Source organism: Bos indicus x Bos taurus, chromosome 9 (assembly GCF_003369695.1).
Source record: "Bos indicus x Bos taurus breed Angus x Brahman F1 hybrid chromosome 9, Bos_hybrid_MaternalHap_v2.0, whole genome shotgun sequence".
In the NCBI taxonomy this organism is placed as follows: Eukaryota; Metazoa; Chordata; class Mammalia; order Artiodactyla; family Bovidae; genus Bos; species Bos indicus x Bos taurus.
Window position 1 is genome coordinate 96227897 of NC_040084.1, and position 21742 is coordinate 96249638.

The following is a 21742-nucleotide window of genomic DNA, read 5'->3' on the forward strand; positions in this document are numbered from 1 at the left end:
GTTTTGCCATACATCAACATGTATCCGCCATGGGTGTACACGTGTAAAATTTACTTTATTGAAGTATAGTTGATTTACAATGTTGTACTGCAAACTGATTCAGTTATACATATATATACCTTCTCTTTTATAATCTTTTACTTTGTGGTTTATCACAGGATGTTGAATCGAGTTCCCTGTGGTATACAGTAGGACCTTGTTGTTTATCCATCCTGTATATAATAGTTTGCATCTGCTAACCCCCAAACTCCCAATCCGACCCTCTTCCTTCCCCATCCCCTTGGCAACCACAAGTCTGATTAACTTCCCTCTTAGAACTGCTTTTGCTGTATTCCACAGTAGGATTCTAGAAGTTGACTCTTCGTTTCAGTTCTCCCAAGAGAATCAAAGGCCTGATAGCTTCCTGAAAGTGGAACAGAGCTTAAACACAGAGACGTCCTGACTCACAGGTCTGGGGTCAGCTGACACAGTTCCAGGAGAAGCGCTGGAAACACACCTGAAGTCCCCCAGGTGTGAAAGGCTCTGATGGGTGAGGGTCCCTGGGGGACAGCACAGAACGCCATTCACCCATGAAAACTACAACTAGAGATTCCACCTCAGAAATAAGACCTACCGTGGCATGCTAATTTTGCCCTGATTTGTTGCAAAGGCCTGACTGACCTTGCCTGTGTGTGCTCCGTCGCTTCAGTCGTGTCTGACTCTTCGTAACCCTACGAACTGTAGCCCGCCAGGCTTCTCTGTCCATGGAATTCTCCAGGCAAGAATCCTGGAGTGGGTTGCTATGCCCTCCTCCAGGGGATCTTCCTGACCCAGGGATGGAACCCAGGTCTCCTGCATCTCCTGCATTGCAGGTGGATTCTTTACTGCTGAGCCACCGGGGAAGCCCCTGACTGATCTTAAAAATACATAAAATAGACATATTGGCCATCAGATGCATTATACTCCTAAACAAACCAGATATTTTTCAATTTTCTGATCCAATCAGGCTGTTTGTCCTTCAGTCTTACATACACAAAGTTTTTCTAAAGGCAATTTGAAATCAAACAGCATTTTCTGTGATGTTTTCCCCCAACTTTTTATTTTTAAAATGTTCAAACTTGGAATAAGATGACAGAATGCCACAGTGACTATCCCTACCCCCCCACCTACATGCACCAGCTGTTACACTTTGTCATGCTGGCTTGGTGGAGCAGTAGTTCACCTTGGAGTCACACGGGATGACCCTTGAGAAGGGTGAGAAGAGCCTCACTCAGGCCAAGATGCTCTGGTTTCATGCCAACAGGTGATTTCTCAGTCGTCAGATATCTTGAGACTCTCTGGGCCTCTGCTAAGGTTTGATTGCTCTTTCTAGATTAAGAAGCAAGAGAGATTAATTGAGGAAAAGTGTGCATTGCACTTATGCAAATACACTTAAGGGAATGTCAATAAATTCAGTAAACACAAGGACTTCCATGGTGGTCCAATTGTTAAGAATCTGCCTTCCAATGCAGGAAACATAGGTTCAATCCTTGGGCAGGGAACTAAGATCCCACTTGCCAAGGGGCATCCAAGCCCACGTGCCACAACTAGAGAAAGCCGGCATACGCACCGCAATGAAGACCCAGCACAGCCAAAAAGAAACATTCAATAACAGAAAAAGAAAGAAAGTGAAGTCACTCAGTTGTGTTCGACTCTTGGTGACCCCATGAACAGTAGCCTACCAAGCTCCTCCATCCGTGGGATTCTCCAGGCAAGAATACTGGAGTGGGTTGCCATTTCCTTCTCCAGGGGCTCTTCCTGACCCAGGGATCAAATCCTGGTCTCCCGCATTGCAGGCAGATGCTGTACCCTCTGAGCCACCAGGGAAGCCCAATAAATAGAAAGTGTATTTTTATTTACTGGAAATCAAATTTCAAGCAAAACATGTCTTCAGTTCAGTTCAGTTCAGTCGCTCAGTCATGTCCGACTCTTTGCAACCCCATGAATCACAGCACGCCAGGCCTCCCAGTCCATCACCAGCTCCCAGAGTTCACCCAGACTCACGTCCATCAAGTCAGGGATGCCATCCAGCCATCTCATCCTCTGTCGTCCCCTTCTCCTCCTGCCCCCAATCCCTCCCAGCATCAGAGTCTTTTCCAATGAGTCAACTCTTCACATGAGGTGGCCAAAGTACTGGAGTTTCAGCTTTAGCATCATTCCTCCCAAAGAAATCCCAGGGCTGATCTCCTTCAGAATGGACTGGTTGGATCTCCTTGCAGTCCAAAGGACTCTCAAGAGTCTTCTCCAACACCACAGTTCAAAAGCATCAATTCTTCGGCGCTCAGCCTTCTTCACAGTCCAACTCTCACATCCATACATGACCACAGGAAAAACCATAGCCTTGACTAGACGGACCTTTGTTGGCAAAGTAACGTCTCTGCTTTTGAATATGCTATCTAGGTTGGTCATAACTTTCCTTCCAAGGAGTAAGCGTCTTTTAATTTCATGGCTGCAGTCACCATCTGTAGTGATTTTGGAGCCCAGAAAAGGAGGAACAAGTTTGCCCTCCCCATGCCCTCCCCATGGGAGGGAGCAAGTAATCGTGTTACTTGTTTTTGCTCCCTCCTGTAGCCAGCACAGGAGCCCCAATAAAGCCTTGCCTGAATTTTTTTCCTTTTTTTTTTTTTTTACATCAAGGCAATTTATTAACAGAAAACAATAACTTGAGGAGTTCAGTTCACAGATAGCAACCATAGTGACCCCTCTTCCCGCAGGTGCTGTCAAAGGGGTTGGGTGTGACATCCCCAATCTGCCCAATCTCCATCCTTGAGTGGGTGAGGGCTCCAAGAGCTGACTGGGCCCCTGGTCCAGGAGTCTTGGTCCTATTTCCTCCTGCAGCCCAGAGTTTGATGTGGAGGGCAGTGATGCCCAGCTCCTTGCATCACTGGGCTACATCCTGGGCAGCCAACATGGCAGCATATGGCAAGGACTCATCTCGGTCAGCCCTTCATCCCACCAGTTATACGACAGATGGTTTCCTTGCCAGAAAGATCAGTGACATGGACAAAAGTGTCACTGAAGCACGCAAAGGTGTAGCACACACCAAATACATTTTCTCCTTCAGCCACCTGAGGGCCAAGGCTGATGACCTTTTCTTCCTTCTTTTCTTTCCCCTTGCCAGGTGTTACTTCTGCATGTCTTCTCCACACTCCACCACCAGAAAGAGAGCTTGCTTGAATTTCTTGTCTGGGCTCTTGTTGTTGTTGTTTAGTCACTAAGTCGTGTCCGATTCTTTGAGACCCCGTGGATGGTAGCCCACCAGACTCCTCTATCCATAAGGATTTCCCAGGCAAGAATACTGGAGTGGGTTGCCATTTCCTTCTCCAGGGGATCTTTCTGGACCAGGATTGAACCTAGGTCTCCTGCACGGGCAGGTGGGTTCTTTACCACCGAGCCACCACCTCTAGTCGATTTCTACTGACTGGGGAAGGCCAAGAACTCAGTCGCTATCAGGCCTGGGTTCATGGCAGCATCATCACAGTCTCCGCCTCCATCGTCACCTGGCCGTCTTCCCTGTGTGTGTGTGTTTCCATGTCTCTTCTGCTCACAAGGACACCAGCCAGATAGGATTAGGGCTAACGCTAATGATTTCATTTTCACTTGATTGTAACTGCAAAGATCCTATTTCGACATAAGGGCACATTTCAAATTTCCAGGGATTGGGACTTCAATTATCTTTTAGGGGGACATAGTGGGCAGGGGCACGGGAAGAAGTGAGGGGCTCTGCAGGGCTCCTGCAGTGTCCAGATAGGAGAAAGGCAGCTGCGGTGCTTGGACAAGGAATGGGGGATATGAGGGAAGATTTTGTAAATCTACCCACAAGACTTAGGGAGAGTGAGAGCAAGAGAGCCATCAGGAGTGCCTTCTAGAATTTCAGATGACAGAAGTAGGAAGATGGTGCAGCCATTTACGAGATGGGAAAGTTAAGAGAAGGATCAAATTTGGAGAACAAATCTGTAGCTGTATTTGGAGCATGTTCAACTTGAGATGCCCTTGAGATGCACCTATGGAGGAAACTCTTGAGTCTGCATGTCTGGGTCTCGGGAGAGAAGTCAGGACTAGACATGTGAATTTGGAAATTAGCGGCATGGGGATCTTCATTTTAATTTCTTCTTTTTCATATGTATTTATTTACTTTTGGCTGCACTGGTTCTTCGTTGCTGGGCACAGGTTCCTCCAGCTGCGGCCAGTGGGGGCTACTCTTCCCTGTGACGCCCGGGATTTCTCATTCCAGTGGCTTCTCTTGCTGTGGAGCACAAGCTCTAGGGTCAGTAACTGCGGTTCGCAGGCTCGAGAGTGCCGGCTCAGTAGTGGTGGCACAAGAGCTTAGTTGCCCCTCAGTATGTGGGATCGTCCCAGAGCAGGGATGGAACCTGCGTCCCCTGCACTGGCAGGCAGATGCTTAACCGCTGAACCATCAGGGAAGTCCTTAATTTGAATTTCATCATGAGTAGGACAGTTGAGACTTTGAATGAGAAAATGATTTTTAAAAAATATAAAGACTAGTTTAATCATCAATATATTGCCAGAGCGTAATTACTTGATGTGAAGAAAATTGAAAGTGTTAGTCGCTCAGTCGTGCCTGACTCTTTGTGACCCCAGTGATTGTAGCACACCAGGCTCCTCTGTCCATGGGATTCTCTAGGCAAGAATACTGTAGTGAGTAGCCATTCTCTTCCCCAAGGGATCTTCCCAACTCAAGGATCCAACCCAGGTCTCCTGCATTGCAGGCAGATTCTTTACCCAACAAGCCACCAGGGAAGCCCAATTACTTGAAGCTTCATAGCTAAACAGAGAACGTTGTGGAGTCACGGGCCGATGGTTTAGTTTACTCATATATTAGGAAGTGAGGGGACTGTGCATTGCTGGCTTTGTTACTCTGCGACTTGTGAGCCCTGGAATTTGGTTGTTAATCAAGGATAAGTGAATCCTGTGTGACATGACAAAAACATTTCCATATTTTGAACAACTATTCTTAAATCCAAAATAATCCCATAAGAAAGAGCCTGGGCTCCATTTGTTGATGTTTGACTGCTGACAGCTTCTAAGCCTCATCCTTCCGGCCAACCCCTCCACCTCATGGAGCAAGAAAGCCTGAGTGCTCCCTCTTTCGGCCCAGAGGGACAGTCCAACCATGGAAGCTTTTCCCATGCCTGGACCCTCACTCAGCCCCGCCCCAAGAAGCCGCAGGCCAGTCTCTCTTCCTTGCTCTCTCAAGACATGTCTGGACCAGCTTGAGAAGCCTAGTCTGCTCTTCCCAAATGCCTGATTATGTGGGCAATAACCTTTTTACACACCCTCCTGCTGTGAGTGTGGCATCAGCAGTCTTAGCATCCAAACCCAGGGCCAGGTGGGATTCCATCTCACTTGTTCAAAGCAGTTAAAACAAAGCCCAGGAATCAGCCGTAAAGTAGTGTTTAGGGAAGAAAAGGACCGTTTACCACTCCAACAGAAAAGACAGGAAGAAGCTGGGAAGGCTGATGAAACAGTGTCCAATAAGACAGCTGGATCCACAGGAGAGGAACCTGCAAGCCTGGGGCCACTCGGTGAGGCCCCAGCACCCCTTGCAGAGGGAGCATAGAGCCTCACCAGCAAAGAGTAAGAGCAGGCTGATAGTTGAGCCATGTTCCAATACAAATCAGAATCTCAATTTGAAAGAGAAAAGTGAAAGTCGCTCAGTCATGTCCAACTTTTTGCGACTCTGTAATACAGTCCGTGGAATTCTCCAGGACAGAATACTGGAGTGGGTAGCCTTTCCCTTCTCCAGGGGATCTTCCTAATCCAGGGATTGAACCCAAGTCTTCCGCATTGCAGACAAATTCTTTACCAGCTAAGCCACAAGGGAAGCCCAAGAATACTGGAGTGGGTAGCCTATCCCTTCTCCAGCAGATCTTCCCGACTCAAGAATCGAACTGGGGTCTCCTGCATTACAAGCGGATTCTTTACCAACTGAGCGATCAAGGAAGCCCCTTGAAATAGAAAGGTTAGTAAATTATAGAAATTTGCTTCTTGTGTTTGGGGGCTAGAGGACAGGTGGGGAGGCCCAGGAGATGAAGACAGCATGTGAGGTACAAAAATCACATCCTCCAACTTGTAGAACAAGACAAGTGACTGTGTTACCTGGAAAGCATACGCCTCTGTGGTTTCAATTGTGTTTTCTCTAAACCAGCGGTCCCCAGCCTTTTTGGCACCAGGGATGGGTTTCATGGAAGACAGTTTTTCCATGGAGGAGGATGTGAGGATACTTTAGGGTTTGCCTGCTGCTCACTTCCTGCAAGGCGGCCCATTTGCTAACGGGCCACAGACTGGTCTATGACCCTGGGGCTGGGGACCCATGTTCTAAACCACTCACAGTTTTCAGGTTAAGCCTTCTCAGAGTCGGTAATCTCTAAACATGTGTTGTATCTTGTTTCTACACCCTGGTTTTTGTACTCCTTTGTAGGAAATATGCACCAGATTATAGAAAGGCTCAGTCAGGATGGGGCCGTGGTGGGGTGCCGGTGTGGGGGGCGGGCACAGGGCATGGTTTCTGGTGCAAAGGTCTCCACGGAGACCATGAGAAAACACACCCTTTGTGTTGGTGCAAAAAAGAGGGGCAGGGAAGGACAATCGGGGAACTTTGAGTGATGCTGCAGAAAGGATGCGAGAGCCAAGTTCCAGCCCCACTTCTGTAACTGACCTTAGGAAACTCATTTAACATCTCACTTCCTCAATTTCTCTTCCATAAAAGAGCGAGGTTCAAGCGGATGGTCTCTAAGGTCTGAAATCACTACAGTTCCATAATTCATGGTCTCTAAGCCAAAGACATCAGGCTTAAAAAGTTACAAAGGACAGAGATGTGGCCAGATACAATCCCCTTCCAGCATGACTTGTGTGTAGCCTGTGAATCCATCTGAATGAGGTTCCATGTCTCAGATCCTACCAGACCCCCCCATAAATCCTGGGGGACCACAACCCTGTTATTTCCAGGGCTGGAGTCGATGGGTGCCAGCCTCTCCCGTCTCTGCCACACACCCCTTTGGAAACCACTCCAGTCACGAGGCGAACGGGAAATAACTCAGGTCTTCCAGCTCCTGCGGATGCTGTACACGGTTTCTCCATGGGAGCTGCCAAGATGCTAAGCTTCTGTCCGCAGTTTTAAGTGGCTGCTCTCGAAGAGACCAAGCAAGACGAGGGATGTGGCGAGGCCAGCCCCAAAGCACAGAACGACGGAAGCCAAAGCCTCCTTAAGCCCACAGAACCTGGACCAGGAAAAGGCTGGTTTCCTTTCTGTTTTGAAGGCACGAGAGACGCTCCTGAGAACCAAGCAGTCAAGCTAACCCTGCTTGGAAGGATCTATATTCTAATGCTTTCTACATTATGCTGTTGGCCAGCCAGCCACCTGGCACATCTGTTTCCAGCTACGAAACTGTTCATGGAAAACACTCTGGCACACGCATCCTGTCCTCAGACCATCTCCTCTCTCCAGGACCCCAGGAAAACCAAGACAAAACCAGGACCCCAGGAAAATCAAGACAAAGGTGGCCCTGGTGAAGATGAACTGAGCCAGGTTCTCTTGACTCACATTAAGACTCTGCAGAAGTCACCACTAATTTACATCTAAGTTGCATCCAGTTATACAGGAAATAAAGTCAGGCTTTGCTTCCTGGTGTTACGGCTTTTTCCATGCATGCCTGCTAACTTGCTTCAGTTGTGTCCGACTCTGTGCGACCCCATGGACTGCAGCCTACCAGGCTCCTCTGTCCATAGGACTCTCTAGGCAAGAGTACTGAAGCGGGTTGCCATGCCCTCCTCCAGGGAATCTTCCCGACCCAGGGATCGCAACTGCCTCTTCCATCTACCAGCATTGGCAAGAGGGTTCTTTACCACCAGAGCCACCTGGGAAGCCATCTTGTGCTGAATCATGAGCCACGGTCTTCTTTCTCCGGATGGATATATTGTTATGGAATTACTCCTCCCTCTTCCCTGCAAATGGAGAGAACTTCCCCCCACCCAATGTCTAAGCCCTTTGACCCTTTCTTTTGTCTACGAAGGGCTTCATCCACGTGGAGAGGGTGACGGGCCTGAGAAGCTGAGGGACATCGTGCCTGGCCTAAAGGAAGAGGACTTTCACTTCTAATTACAAAACATACCCACTGGATTCATGCTTCTGAGAGGGTAACAGGCAGGAAGGCCAGGGGTCTCCAAACAGAGGAAATAGGCTGCAAGTGTCAGAAGTTTTTTATCTCTCCCTTAAGCAGCAGGAAGAAACAGACCACAAGTGCCAGCTTTTTCTCTCTTCTCCATACAAAAGTAAAAGGAGGTTTCTCATGGAAATGTTTTTCTTAAGCTATGTTAATGAAACTGTATTTGCTTTGGAATTTACCTTTCTTCAAAATGGTTCCACCTAAGACTAACTTCTTTTCTTTTCTCAAACCTTGGGCTGATAATAGCTCAACAAACCAGTATTCACATCGATTGTTTTACGGCTGGGGGATGACACACATCATGCCATCCTATCTCAAAAACGCACATTGTGGGAGAAGGGCCTGCTGAAACTCATCAGCCTTGAGGTGTCTCTCTTATCTGATTCACAGCTTTCTAACAGACATAAAACAGCTTGCTAAAGACTAGCAGGGGGCACCCTCCGTCCCCCTTCTGATGTCTATGTCAGACGCTTTCTCTGTACCTTTTTATACTTTAGTAATATTCTGCTGTACAAAAGCTCTTGAGTGATCGAGACAGGTCCCTGGTCCCGAAGCTAAATCTTCTTCTTTGGAGATCACAAATCCGACATCGTTCACCGTAAGCTATCATTTCCCTCATAATTATTCCTGAATTGACATAATTTGATGAGCCAGTCAAATATGGGAGGTGCATTCAGTCTCTGGGGGACTAGAATTAAGAGTGAGAGGTGTCCCTCTGGTTTAAGAGGAGCCCATGGAGGGCAGGCCACCTCTGCTGAGAAGTTCCTGTTCCAGAAAGACTGGGTTCCCCACACTCGAGTGGGGAGGATGCACACACACTCACACGTCACTCAGAAGAACAAGCCCATGATTCGTACACAAATGACAACATGAAGACACTGGACTTCCTGGTCTGGCTGGTAAGACTTTGTCATCCTAATGCAGAAACCTGGTCCCTGGCCAGGGAACTAGATCCCATATGCCTCAACTAAGAATCTGCATGTTTAACTAAGGCCTGGCATGGCCTAAATAAGCAAATAAATAGAATATTTTAAATAATAATAATAACCGTTACTCCTCCTAGTCCTGGGCATTGCCAGGCACTATGCTGGTCCTTCATCTCTCTGCTCCAGATCCTTTACCTTGGTCCCTTCTTTGCTGCCCTTCCTTCCCCAGCCCTGAGACCCCATCCAAAAAGTCCCTCTGACAGATGTCAGTGCATTTCCATTCAAAAGGATGGGTAGTGTGACTGGATAGCCCACATATTTGGACTACAAGTTTTCTAGGAAAATACTGGTCATAGGAAAAATGTATTCTTAAAATCACAAGAATAAAAACCAAAAATGGTGAACAATACCATTTAGACATGTGAGTCAGTGATAATGTTAGTTTCTGCAGTCTTCAGATCAAAATGTAGAGTAAATAAATTGTAATAACTGTTAGTGTCCCCATTTTGGACTTCCCTGGTGATGCAGTGGATAAGAATTCACCTGCCAATTCAGGAGACATGGGAGTCTCAGGTTCGATTGCTGGGTCGGGGAGACCCTCTGGTGAAGGAAATGGCAACCCACTCAGTATTCTTGGAAATCCCACGGACAGAGGAGCCTGGTGGGCTACAGACCACAGAGTCACAAAGAGCTGGACACAGCTGAGCACACACAGGACCCCGCTTCCCAGGTGGGGACATTGGAACAACAGTGAATGCAAACTATTTGTATGGCTCCAAAGATTTGTCAAGTGTGAGTGTAAAACTATGTCCAAGTCATCCAGGGGGTAAAACCTAGAGACCACACCTGGAAACAGTGCCCTGCAGACAGAGGCCAAGTCACTTATCACACGTAACTGTCTAACCCACACTCCTCAGAAGATGCAGGTTCAGCATCATCAAGGGGAATTTTTATTATGTGAACCAGAGCCAGAATTCCATTAGGGAGGGAGATAAGCCTCACAAGTTGTTCTGAGTAGAAGGTGAAGATCTAGTGGAATATCTGTGTGGAAAAGCCTGGGCCACCAAGATAGGTGCACTGTGGGGGCCGTGGGGGAACCAGCGATCAGACAAGGAGACAAGAGAAGGCGGGAGGGGAGGAGAGGAAGCAAGGACATGAGTAGGAGAGGCAGAGCCAGAGGCAGTGAGATGGTAACCAGTGGGATGGCCGTGGAGCAGGGCCGTGAGAAATGTCCCTGGCCAGAGGCTGAAAGCGCTCAAGGGTAAAAATGTCTGACGTCAAACACCGGATGATATCGCTTGTGATATGTGCAATTGCAACTATAAAACAGATGGGACTTGCCTGGTGGTCCAGTGCTTAGGACTTGGCACTTTCACTGCTGAAGCCCTGGTTCGATCCCTCCTGGGGGAACTAAAGGCTCGCAAACCTTGAGGCACTGCTGCTGCTGCTAAGTCGCCTCAGTTGTGTCCGACTCTGTGCAACCCCATAGATGGCAGCCCACCAGGCTCCCCCGTCCCTGGGATTCTCCAGGCAAGAACACTGGAGTGGGTTGCCATTTCCTTCTCCAATGCATGAAAGAGAAAAGTGAAAGTGAAGTCGCTCAGTCGTGTCTGACTCTTTGCGACCCCATGGACTGTAGCCCACCAGGCTCCTCCGTCCATGGGATTCTCCAGGCAAGAATAGTGGAGTGGGCTGCCATTTCCTTCTCCAATATAAATAAATAAACAAGCAAATAAACAAATAAAATATGAACACATCTATGAAACAAACTTATAGACACAGAACAGACTGTGGTTGCCAAGCAGGTGAGGGTCGTAGGGGAGGGATGGATTGAGAGTTTGGGGTTGGCAGGTGCAAACGGCTATACATAGAATGGAAAAACAGCAAGGTCCTACTGTAGAGCACAGGAGACCAGATTCAATATCCTGTAATAAACCATAATGGAAAAGAATATGAAAAAGAATATATATATGTATGACTGAATCACTTTGCTATACATCAGAACCAAACACAGCATGGTAAATCAACTAGACTTCAATAAAAAATTTTTTTAACGTCTGACATGACTTTTAGGTTCTGCACTGTGGTACTAGGGTTAAAACTTGACGTAAGTGTTTTGAATGTTTCAAATGTTATTCATTTTCTTCCATCAGATCTCATCTCGTATTTCAACCCTGACCGCCCCTGATGCTGCACACCTGATCCTGTCAAACAAGGTACCTTGATCCTTTCTGGCGTAAAACAGTCTGTTTCACATTATAACCACCCCTTTCCAAGTCCTTCTCCCCTCCGTTTCTCCTCAGCTTCTCCGCAGACTTCATGACCATGTGTGTGTGTGTGTGCCTGTGTGCTCAGTTGATGACAATGTCTGTTCCGGTTCTCATGGCTGCTGTGCTGACATCTCTCGGACCTCCGGCTTCGACTGCCAGATTCTCAGCGTTTTTAACGTTCTCATGTGTGTCATGAAATCCAGCACCTGACAGAATGCGCTCATTGGCTGGCAGGGGCATTGCCCGCCCCCTCATCGAGTTCTCTCCTCTTGAACGTGGCTAACAAGCCTCCTTGGAAGCCTGACATTGCCTTCAGAATCATTAAAGACCACGCATGAAATATCAGTCTCTGGCAAAGCGAACTCCAAATAGTCCCTGATTGCGAAGTATGGTGTAGCAGCGCTGCTGGCAAGGGATAAAACTAATCTCATGCAAGTGACTAACTGGTCTCAGTGTAACTGTGACCTTGGGCAGCTGAGCCCTGAAGAACACGAGGAGTCTTCTGCTGCTGCTGCTGCTGCTGCTAAGTCGCTTCAGTCGTGTCCAACTCTGTACGACCCCATAGACGGCAGCCCGCCAGGCTACCGCATCCCTGGGATTCTCCAGGCAAGAACACCGGAGTGGGTTGCCATTTCCTTCTCCAATGCATGAATGTGAAGGGTGAAAGTGAAGTCACTCAGTCGTGTCCGACTCTTAGCGACCCCATGGACTGCAGCCTACCAGGCTCCTCCATCCATGGGATTTTCCAAGCAAAAGTACTGCAGTGGGGTGCCATTGCCTTCTCCAGAGGTGCCTTCTAGCTGCCATTAAAATAGACAGACCTTGTCCTGATGGATTAACCTCCCCCATGTTCCACATTCAAATATAATCTTAGCTAGAAACCTGAGCCTGGATACCCATGGTCCTTCAAGCCCGGAGTGATAACCTATTGTCAAAAACCTGTTGGGTTTTTCCAGAAACAGCTCAACTGCACATTTAGGGATGTCTTATCTTCCTCTCATTGCCTCCTAGCCTCTGCCCCATTCCACGCCATCAGATCCTTCCAAAAAGGAGAAAATGAGAGCTCTTAACAGTCCACCAGAGCAAACCTTCTGATGCCTTTTGCATCTCAGGTCTGCAGAAGACACTCGTGGCTAAGAAAGATGCTGAAAACTGCTGTCCTGGACCAACTTCACCTTCATCAGAACGAGTTAAGAAAAAGGGAAGAAAGGGCACTAATTTTAATGTGTGCAAGCAGTGCTGGGCAGTAGCATAGCATAACTTGTTCATCTGTTATCTCTGTTACAATCAAGAACACACCTAATTAAACTTAAAAGCTTCTGCACAACAAAGGAAACTATTAGCAAGGTGAAAAGGCAGCCTTCAGAATGGGAGAAAATAATAGCAAATGAAGCAACTGACAAACAACTAATCTCAAAAATATACAAGCAACTCCTACAGCTCAACTCCAGAAAAATAAATGACCCAATCAAAAAATGGGCCAAAGAACTAAACAGACATTTCTCCAAAGAAGACATACAGATGGCTAACAAACACATGAAAAGATGCTCAACATCACTCATTATCAGAGAAATGCAAATCAAAACCACTATGAGGTACCATTTCACGCCAATCAGAATGGCTGCGATCCAAAAGTCTACAAGCAATAAATGCTGGAGAGGGTGTGGAGAAAAGGGAACCCTCTTACACTGTTGGTGGGAATGCAAACTAGTACAGCCACTATGGAGAACAGTGTGGAGATTCCTTAAAAAAACTGGAAATAGAACTGCCATACGACCCAGCAATCCCACTGCTGGGCATACACACTGAGGAAACCAGAATCGAAAGAGACACGTGTACCCCAGTGTTCATCGCAGCACTGTTTATAATAGCCAGGACATGGAAGCAACCTAGCTGTCCATCAGCAGATGAATGGATAAGAAAGCTGTGGTACATATACACAATGGAGTATTACTCAGCCATTAAAAAGAATTCATTTGAATCAGTTCTAATGAGATGGATGAAACTGGAGCCTATTATACAGAGTGAAGTAAGCCAGAAAGAAAAACACCAATACAGTATACTAACACATATATATGGAATTTAGAAAGATGGTAGCAATAACCCTGTATACGAGACAGCAAAAGGGACACTGATGTATAGATCAGTCTTATGGACTCTGTGGGAGAGGGAGAGGGTGGGAAGATTTGGGAGAATGGCATTGAAACATGTATAATATCATGTATGAAACGAGTCACCAGTCCAGGTTCGATGCACGGTACTGGATGCTTGGGGCTAGTACACTGGGACAACCCAGAGGGATGGCATGGGGAGAGAGGAGGGAGGAGGGTTCAGGATGGGGAACACATGTATGTATACCTATGGCAGATTCATTTCGATATTTGGCAAAACTAATACAATGTTGTAAAGTTTAAAAATAAAATAAAATTAAAAAAATAAAATAATAAAATTCCCCAGTTGGAAAAACACACACACACACACACACAGGCTCAGAGAGGCTATTGACCACGTGCATGATCATAGCAGTAGGAAGGCTATGATTTGAACTTTTGCTTCTGACACAGAAACTTGTGCTACTTCCACTAGGTCCATAGCTCTGTGGGGTACTTGACTACAAGGGTGATGAAAAAAGAAGCGTTTTTTTTTTTTTTAATACACACCTTTATCAGACTGAAGAAGTTTCCTTCTGTTCCTAATTAACTAAGAAGTTTTATTGTAAATGGCTATTGAATTTATCAAATGCTCTCTCTCAGTCTACTGAGATGAAAATACGGTTTGGTTTTGGTTTGTTTTTGTTGGGGAGGGGTTTAAGTTTGTGAATTATATAGACTGATTTTCAAGTTTCATGACAACTTTGTACTCCTGGAATAAATGTATTATTCAATTTAAAAATAATTGCTAAAATTGTGTTGAGAATTTTTACAACTCTTCTCATGATAATATTCTTTCCTTATAATGCCTTTGTATGGTTTTATTATTGTTTATCTTTTTCTCTTTTTTTTGGCCATGCAGGAGCTTAGTTCCTTGACCAGGGATAGAATTCGAGCCCCTTGCATTGGAAGTACAGAGTCTTAAGCACTGGATCCTCAGGGAAGTCCCTACCATTTATAGAAGGTGGTGTTAACCTCATAATGATTCCCTGGTGGCGAAGATGGTAGAGAATCCCCCTGCAATGTGGGAGACCTGGGTTCGATCCCTGGGTCAGGAAAATTCCCTGAAGAAGGGAATGGCAATCCACTCCAATATTCCTGCCTGGAGTACTCCATGGACAGAGGAGCCTGGTAGAATACAGTCCATAGCGTGGCAAAGAATCAGACAAGACTAAACAACCAACACATTCACTTTTCAGCCTCATAGAATGACTTGTGGAGTATTATTACCTTTTTCTTCAATTGTCTGGAGGACTTCAGGTAGAGCTGACATAATTTTTCTGTAAATGTTTGGTATGATTCCTGAGTGAAGCATCTGGGCCTGAAATTTTCTTTGTGAGAAGTTTATAACTACAAATTCAAATTTTTAAATAGATATTGGACAGTTTGGGTGATTTGTCTCTTTTGGAGTGGTTTTGATAGCTTGTATCTTTCAAGGAAAGTATCCATTTCATCTAAGTTGTCAAATTTATTAGAATAAGATTGCTCAGAATAGTCTTCTATTATCCTTTAGTATATGTGGGATCTGTAATGATATCACATCTCTCATTTTTTATATTGGCAATTTCTGTCTGCTCCCTTTGTTTCCTGATTAGTATGACTAAGGTTTATCAATTTTATTGATTTTCTCAAAGAAGCAGTTTTTGGCTTATTAATATTCTCTACTGTTCTTGAAGTTTATTTCAGTAATTTTTATACTGTTTCCTTTCTTCTGCTTACTTTAGTTTGCTCTTTTTGTTTGCTTGTTTCCTAAGTAGAAAGTAGAATGCATTGATTTTGAGACCTTTCTTCTTCACGAAATATAGGCATTTAGTGCCCTGAATTTCCTAGTAAGTACTGAATTAGTGGCATGTCACAAATTTTTATATATTGCATCTTCATTTTAGTTCAGTGCAAAGCACCTTCTAATTTCTCTTTTGAACACTTCTTTGATCCCAGAGTTTTTTACAAGTGTGTTGTTTAATTGCCAAACATCTAGGAACTTTCCAGAGAACTTCCTGTCACTGACATCTAATATAATTCCATTATGATCAGAGAGCATACACTGTGTAACTAGAATTCTCATCAGTTGTATTCAGATTTTAGGGCCCCACACACGGTCTATCTTAGTGACTGTTCTGTGTTCACTTGGAACAAATGTGTACACTGATGTGGTTATGTGGAATCCCAGTCAGGTCAAGTTGGCTAATAGTGTTTGCTCAGGTCCTCTTCTGTATCCATGGCAGTTTTTTGTCTACTTGTTCTATTCATTATTGAGAGAGGGACATTGAAATTTTGGACATGGGAACTTCTGAGTGAAAGAATCAACTTTCCAGGACTTCCCTGGTGGTCCAGGGGGTTAGCACTTTGCCTTCCAATGCTGGGGGTGTGCTTCGATCCCTGGGCAGAGAGCTAAAATCCCACATGTCTCATGGCCAAAAAAACAAAACATAAAGCAGAAATAATATTGTAACAAATTCAATAAATGACCCACAATGAAAAAAAAAATCTACCTTCCAATGCAGGAGAAACAGGTTCCATCCCTGGTTGGGGAACTACAATCCCACATTGTGTCAAGGCAACTAAACACGTCAACTAAAGAGCCTACACTCCCAAAGGGAGAGCCTGTGTGCCACAACTGAGACCCAACGCAGTCACATAGAAAAAAAGAAATCTCTGACATGATTGCAGCTTGGCTATTTGTCTTTGCAATCCTACCAGTTCTTGAGCTACATGTATTGAAGCTCAGTTATTAGATGCATGAATGTCTATGATTGTGATGACCTCTTGATGAACTAACACCTTTATCATTATGAAATGACCTTCTTTATTTCTGTTAATCTACTTTATTCTGAAATCCATGTTGTCTGATATTAATGTAGTCACCCCTGCTTTCTGATTAGTGTTAGCATGATACATCTCTTTTCATAGGTTCACTTTTAACCTATTTGTCAACTTATAATTGTGCTTCTTGTAGACAGCATACAGTTCTGTCTCACTTTTTATCCGATCCAACAATCTCTTCGACTTAATTGAAGTACGTACTAGTTTGCCAAGGCTGCTGTGACAAAGAACAACAAAGTTAGTGGCTTAAACAACAGAAACTTGCTGTCATACAATTCTGAAGGCTAGCAAATTTTGCACGGTTTCCAGTGCTCTGTAACAACCTAGAGGGGTGGTGGAGTGGGGTAGGAGGTGGAAGAAGGTTCGAGAAGGACGGGACATATGTATACCTATGGTTGAACCATGCTGGTGTATGGCAGAAACCAACACAATATTGTAAAGCAATTATACTTCAATTTAAAATAAATTTTAAAAAGAAAGAGGGAAATTAAAATAATTTTTTTCATGGTTTCTGTTTCTGGGCCTTCGATCTTTTCACTAAACCACTCTTCTATAATGTCTCATTTGTTATCAGTCCCATCCAGTGTATTTTTCATCTGAGACATTGCAGTTTTCATCACTAGAAGCTATACCATAGTTTTTTTATAATTTCCATGTCTCTAACTTTCAAACATACATAAAACAGTAATATTAATCTTTAATGTCTTTCTCTGTTAATCCTAAGCTGACTGTAGTCAGTTCTGGGTTATTTTCAGTTGATTGACTTTTCATTGTGAGTTGCATTTCCCTTCTTCCTAGCGTGCTTGGGAATTTGTAATTAGGTGTCACATATTTCCAATTCTAATTCATTAGGCGGTGTCTATTTTTGTATGCCCATAAATTTTCTCTAAGTTTGTTTTGGGATGCAATTAGGCTTCTTAGAATCTGCTTGATCATTTTGGGTCTTGCATTTAAGCCTTATCAAGCCAGACCAAAACAGTGTTTAGTCTAGAATTAATTATTCCCCACTATTGTGATCAATGAGCAAGCTTGTAATCAGATCCTTCGGGGTACTCTATCCAATTCTCTATGAGTTACAAGCTTTTTCAGTCTGGCTGGAGGGAACAGGCATTATTCTTGGCCCTGGGTAGACACTGTGTACTGTTTCCTCCACCCGCTTCAGACAGCTCTCTCCTGATCTCAGGAATCACCCATCCCTGCCTCAGCCACCTGGGATAAAGGCAGGAGACCCCTCAGGCCCTTCCCAGAATCTTAAAGCTGGGTACCTGTGGGCCTGGCCAGTTGTATCTGTTGGCCTGGTGGGTCTGGTATCACCCCATAAGGAGACAGAACTTCCCCTGACACAGTTAGAACATTTGACCTATGACTCTCACCTCCCCGCCTCCCCCCCCCCCCCCCATGCTATTTGCTTCTGGATGCTCACCTTCAGCTGGACAAACCCCTGTCTGTTCTCTGTCTGGCCTCACTCTCCCAAGTGATAATGGCAGTGGGCCTAACTGGGCAATACCCAAGGATGAGGTAGGAGATGGGGTGGGGTCCCTCTTACTTGAAGCTGGCTGGTGATCATGAGAGAGGTTCATCTGTGAGTGGAGCCAAGTCTAAATGAGTAACTGGTTCAGATCCAACGTGAGAAAGAAAGGGGAGTTTAGTGAGGTCAGGAGGCTGGTGAAGAAGAAATGGGGGGCTTCCCCGTGGTCCAGTGGTTAGGTCCTCCATGCTCTCACGGAGGTTGAGAGTTTGATCACTGCTTCAGGAAATAAGATTCTGAAAGCCATGCAGCTCGGCCAAAATTTTTAAAATGTTTTTAAAAAGAGAAAGCGTGGGGAAGGGGAGAGTGGGACGAATTGGGAAATTAGGATTGGCGTATATACACTACCATGCATAAAATGGATAGCTAGTGGGAGCCCACTATAACATACATGAAGCTCAGCTCAATGCTCTGTGATGACCTAGAGGGGTGGGATGGGGTGGGAGGTGGGAAGGAGGTTCAAGAGGGAGGGGACATAGGTATGCCTTTGGCTGATTCATGTTGATATATGGCAGAAACCATTATAATATTGTAAATCAATTATCCTCTAATTAAAAATTAATTAATCAATCAATTAAAAAATAAGCACCCATGTCCAGGTGACCACAGGCTGGTTTTGCTCACTAATTGACCTGGTTGGTCCCTAGAGGCATTGGAGACAGTGACCTCTGCCACAAGTGGAAGCTTGTACAGGATGAGCAGAGGCTGGTGCTCTTTTCTTCTCTTTGTAGATGTCACAGACATAATGTCTAAATGTAAGAACACATTTTTAGGGGAGTGAGGGCATACCAAATTATAAACTGTAAAGACAAAACTCATCATTTTGCATTGAGAGGTACTACTTTTAGCCTTTTCCTCTGGGCGCTTCACCTGCCTCAATTCTCAGAACTATGATCTGTCTTTGGTTCTCTTCTTCATTCTTCAAGATTTTTATTCTTAAAAGGTTTGTTTTAAAACACTTATATATGGACACACAAGTTTTCAGCCACAGCGAAAACTCATTTTCTGCTTTTAAATTTTCTGCTTTTAAATCAAAATAGTATGGAAAACACATCACAAGGAAATTTTGAATCTTAAGAAAATGCATATTGGAGCACATGTTTTCGATTATATTGGAATGAATTTGAAGCTATGGAGACCCAGCTTGGCACAGCAAACAACTGGCGCATGATCATCCCCACAGCTTTCATCATATGATGCAAACCAGCCTCCCAAACAGAGCCTTCTGAGGCCGACTTCCAAGCGTCATCTGGCCCGGCCCAGGCCTTTGACGAAGAGAGGAAAATATGCACTATCCACCCCTCGAGCTCACACAGCAGTGAACAACTCGGGACACGAGGTTCAGCTGCTTCATTTGCCTGCACGTTGCATCTCAGAGGCACCAGCCTGCCTTCTACCACCTTTTGAAACAGGAAAGTCAATTCGGATACAACTTTGTTTTCCTACATGTGTTGGCTTAGAGAGGTGGTTTGCTCTTAACACCTACGCAGGCTGAGTGAGATTCTTTCCTCAGTTAAAAGTGGCACAGTGTTATTTTATGGCCAAGGGTAGTATTTCTTTGAATTTATTAGAGGCTGGAGGATTCCAGGGACCATCTTTTGAGTAGACTCAAAGGCTACTTGACAAGCCCAGTTCAGTCAGTTCAGTCGATCAGTCGTGTCCGACTCTTTGTGACCCCATGAATCACAGCACGCCAGGCCTCCCTGTCCATCACCAACTCCTGCAGTTCACTCAGACTCACGTCCATCGAGTCAGTGATGCCATCCAGCCATCTCATCCTCTGTCGTCCCCTTTTCCTCCTGCCCCCAATCCCTCCCAGCATCAGAGTCTTTTCCAATGAGTCAACTCTTCACATGAGGTGGCCAAAGTACTGGAGTTTCAGCTTCAGCATCATTCCTTCCAAAGAAATCCCAGGGCTGATCTCCTTCAGAATGGACTGGTTGGATCTCCTTGCAGTCCAAGGGACTCTCAAGAGTCTTCTCCAACACCACACTTCAAAAGCATCAATTCTTCGGCGCTCAGCCTTCTTCACAGTCCAACTCTCACATCCATACGTGACCACAGGAAAAACCATAGCCTTGACTAGACGGACCTTTGTTGGCAAAGTAATGTCTCTGCTTTTTAATATGCTATCTAAGTTGGTCATAACTTTTCTTCCAAGGAGTAAGCATCTTTTAATTTCATGGCTGCAGTCACCATCTGCAGTGATTTTGGAGCCCCAAAAAATAAAGTCTGACACTGTTTCCACAGTTTCCCCATCTATTTCCCATGAAGTGATGGGACCGGATGCCATGATCTTCGTTTTCTGAATGTTGAGCTTGACAAGCCCAGTAGGAGTCAGATTAGCACGTACCAGGCAGACTCCAAAAAGCCTTTGTTTCGATGACATTCCCAACCATTCTTTAAGAGACTAGCAGTTCCTCAGAAGTTCTCACAGACTGCTTCAAGGAGGGAAAAAAACAAGAGTAAGGACTCCACTCCCAACCCAGGCTTCAACTAGGGCAGCTCTGTTTTAATACTAGCTTATTCTGAGTAACATTTCATTTAAGGGGAAAAAATCTGAAGGATAAAGAGTTAGAAAACCACGGCCTCAGGATAGATACTATTTGGGCAACTTGTCCTCCGGAAAAAAAAAAAAAAAAATGTTTTTTTGGTTTTTTTTTTTTTAATAAGTAACACACATGATCTAACTAACCCTCACTATCTAGAGCTATTTGCTTCCTGAACTTAGTTACAGGAATCCAGACATATCATTAGGCTGCTTCTGTTGAGAGATTCCTGCTAGGCTCACATCAGCAATTTCATAGTGAATCTTCAATTCATCGCGTCCTTTGGATGTTTTCACATTTTAATCATGAAACTTAGGCAGGATCACTGGCATCAAGAAAGAGGATCTAACCAAAGCCTCCACCTATGTGAGTCATGTTCAGGTCACATCTAATCTTCGAACCCCTCAAATCACCATCCTAACAAAGAAAGGGTTTGAAAAGTTTTCACACATTTGGATTTCTGCTCATGTGTGTAGCCCACAGTTGAAAACACGAAACATCTGGTTGCCTTTCAGCTGAGAAGTTGACTACCTGTTATAAATATGAATCCTCCTGCAAGCTGACCCAATAAGCCATTCTCAACCCCAGCACCTTAGGTGGCTCTGTGTGTGTGTGTGTGTGTGTGAAGTCACTTCAGTCATGTCCAACTCTGTGCAACTCTATGGACTGTAGCCCGCCAGGCCCTCTGTCCATGGGGATTCTCCAGGCAAGAATACTGCAATTGGTTGCCATGCCCTCATCCAGGGGATCTTCCCAACCCAGGAATCGAATCTGTGTCTCTCCTCTCTCGCATTGGCATCAAGTTCTTTAGCACTAGCGCCACCTGGGAAGCCCTTAGGCAACTGGGTGAAGCAAACAGCCAAGTTCAGGATCTAAAGGGAACGGGACACCTTGGGTCAATGGGATAGCCACCACCCCGCTACCTGCCGGCTGGAAGCCCTATAACCATGTTCCTCAAATCTAAAAGTAGAACTTATGGGACTTCCCTGGTGGTCCAGTGGTTAAGACTGTGTTCCCAATGGAGCGGACCTGGATTCGACCCATGGTCAAGAAACTAGAGCCCATATGTTGCAACTGAAGATCCGGCCTGTTGCCTCTAAGATCCGGGTGCAGCCAAATAAATAATAAATACCTAACACTAGAACTCGTAACCCAACAAGTTCGACTATGCTTCGCGGAACATTTATGCTGAACATTCAAACCAGGGACATCTTGGGCTGTCCTGATTACACACTCACCAGAGTCTTAGGTCTCTGTGGGAAGTGTGGAGACCCAGAAGGTAAACAGAGTTG

The 21742-nt window shown here is 45.2% G+C and overlaps 1 pseudogene; it reads right to left on the reverse strand.

Moving 5' to 3' along the window:
- Positions 1–2695: 2695 nt before the first annotated feature.
- Positions 2696–21742, reverse strand: part of LOC113898767 — a 31762-nt pseudogene continuing 12715 nt past the window's right edge.